The sequence below is a fragment of the Lolium rigidum genome, chromosome 5 (assembly GCF_022539505.1).
Source record: "Lolium rigidum isolate FL_2022 chromosome 5, APGP_CSIRO_Lrig_0.1, whole genome shotgun sequence".
Classification (NCBI taxonomy): Eukaryota; Viridiplantae; Streptophyta; class Magnoliopsida; order Poales; family Poaceae; genus Lolium; species Lolium rigidum.
Genome location: NC_061512.1, coordinates 227,003,739 through 227,006,658, shown reverse-complemented (window position 1 = coordinate 227,006,658; position 2,920 = coordinate 227,003,739). Strand labels below are relative to the sequence as shown.

General features: G+C 55.8%; 1 pseudogene; it reads right to left on the bottom strand.

The window, feature by feature from the left end:
- Positions 1-393: 393 nt before the first annotated feature.
- Positions 394-2,234, bottom strand: LOC124652183 (annotated as a pseudogene).
- Between the last annotated feature and the right edge of the window lie 686 nt (positions 2,235-2,920).

Genomic DNA, 2,920 nt, shown 5'->3' with positions numbered 1-2,920 from the left:
CCCGAAATAGTTCCGTAAAATTCCTGAAACTCTTTCGATAACTTTGGAACATTTCGAACCTACCAGAACACTTCCGGTAATATTTCTCTCTCATATCAAATGTCAGATCAATTCTAGTGTACCTCTAAAATATTAAAACCACATAGCATGTTTATAATAAATGCATCAAGTACTATTAAGAACAGAGAACACTTCAACGTGTGACCTTGACCGGCCCAATAAATCACATAAATCATTCTGAGAACTCTATCAGATCAATAGGTAATAGCGAAACTGCGACATTCATAATAACTCTCGTTCGTGATTGGGTAACCTTTTGTTATACCTTATAATATCAATCCCAATGCATCGTGATATTTTGAATCCGAGGTGAGACTTCCGTATCCTCATGATTTAACTCTTAATCACTGTACATCCTTAACCTCAATCCGAGTTCATCATGTTTCTCGTACTGTAATGTCCTTGTAATTCACAACATTAAAAACTTGATGATTTCACCGGTTTTGACTATACTTCGAAATACGAACAGGACAACCGTATAATACTGGAGCTCACTGAATGTCTGCGTAGTCGACGGCCCCGTGGGGCTGGAACCACTCTGCGAGGAACCCCTTCTTCCTCCTGGGCTCACACCCCATGTCGCGGCACAGCTCGTCGTTGTACCACAGGTTGACGGCGCCGATGCACGGCCTCCACGCAGTCTGCCCGTCCCCGCCGCCCCCGCTCCTCTGCGCGTAGTACTTGCCCCACTCCGCGCAGCTCTCCTCCATCCGCCGCACGCCCGGCAGCCGGAATGTGCCGTCCAGCAGCCGCGCCACCCACTTGGCCGCCATCTCGGCCGCGTATATGTTGTTCAGCCCCTCCGCGTAGCCCAGCACTGCCATCTGCGCGACCCGCGGGTGCACGCACTCCCTGTATAGCGGCGCTCCGGCGATGACGTCTTTTACCCGCGGCGACACGAACATGTCCCGGAGCTTCTGGTCTCCGCGGAAGCCTGTGGCCAGGATCACCAAGTCGGCCGGCACGACGCGCTGCTTCTCGCCACCACCGTCGAGCACTAGGCCGTCGGTGCAGAAGCTGAATGCTTTGGACCTAGCGAGGACGACGCTGCCTTCCTTCACCCTGTCGTAGAACCCGTCCGGCAGCATGGAGATGGCGGCCTCGCGAACCCTTGGCCGGGTTCCATCCCATACTTCCGCATCGGGATCTCCCTCCGGTACCACGCCCCCGTCGCCGCCGATATCGCCCAGGCCAGCGGCGCGAGCAGCGCGGCGAGGAGGCGGGAGGCGGCGCCGGCGCCAGGCTTGGGGACCATGAGCTCGGCGAAGCGGTTCATGTAGAGGTACACGATGCTGACCTTGCCCCACACGTCCGGGCGGTTCAGCAGCATTTGCGGGTTCCGACACACCATAGTGCACGGCAGCCCGGCGCCGTTGGCCTCTGCGCACTCCGTGGCGATTTCGTAGGCCGTCTTGCCGGCGCCCACGACGGCCACGCGCTTGCCCTTCACCAGCGCAGCGGCGTCCGCGTCGTCCATGTTGGAGAGCTCCATGGAGTGGAGCACCTGCCCCCGAAACGCCTCTGGGCCGCCGTTGGCCGGGAACGACGACGGGATGTTGGGCACGCCGCTAACCCTGCCGATGCAGAGGATCAGAAAGTCGAACTCGTGCGTCTCCGTCTCCGGCTCCTTCTCGCTGGCGCCGTGTTGGCGCACGGTGAGGCGCCAGACGCCCGTGCCATCGCCGAACGCCTCGCCGTTGCTGGCCCAGCGCTCCCACCGGTTTGCCGCGTCCTCCGGCTCGGCACCAACGTACTCGGCGGCGACGACGGTGCTGCGGAACCTGACGCACTCGTCGACGCCGAAGCGGCGCGCGTAGGCGGCGAGGTAGTCAACGACCTGGTCGTGGCGCGGGAACGCGTCGGCGGAGTCCGGCCACGGGAAGTCGGAGTAGCGGTATCCGGAGGCGGGGGACTGGAGCCTGGTGGAGGCGAGCGTGCGCGTCCACAGCCCGCCCACGGACTCCCCGGCCTCGAACACCACCGGCCGGAAGCCGCGCGCTAGCAGGTGCTTGCACGCCGCCAGGCCGCTCGTGCCGGCGCCCACGACCGCCACCCGCTTCGCCCTGTGCTCCATCGAGCGGTCGATTCGATGCTAGCTGTTTCTTCTTGGATGGATTGTTTATACCACCATTGATGGCTGATTCGAACGAAGATCGATCTGTACTCTGCAACTATTTCTTCGGTAAGTGCTAGATATTATATGTCGCGGCGCATCATGTGCGGTGTTTTATAATCGGAAATGTTGCAACTTGTTACGACTATTTGCTGGGAGTGTGTACGTATTGGTCACTGCTGAAGACAGTGAGCTCGTGCCAGCCGCAGCTCCCGTCCCGCCCCACTCCCGCCCCTCTCTCGCCCCGCGGCGGGCGGTAACGCCCGCGCTGCCGCCCGCGTTGGCACCAGCCTAACCAGAGGTAGGTCATTTGTCACGTCCAATTGTCTAAGGGCATCTCCAACTGCTCAACGGTACGCGGTCAAAAAATAAACCTGTATTTAGATCCAGTGGTCCGGCGCGTAGTGATCGGGTTGTTCGTGGATCGTCGTCGGAAATGCTATTATTGAATAATTGTAGAAGACAATAGAAGAAGTTATACCTACATTAGTATTACCTCCGTTCCAAAATATAAGACGTCTAAGGATTAGTTAAAAGTCCAATCTTACTAATTTTGACAAATATTTAAGAAAAAATATCTACATCGACGATATTGATGGACACATTAAGAAAATATACTTTATAGTGAATCTATCGACATTGATTTAGTATTATAAATTTTCATATTTCTGTGTCTAATCTTGGTAAAACTTAGAAAACATTTACTTAACTAATACTTAGATGTTTATCTCCACTAGTGGAAAACCA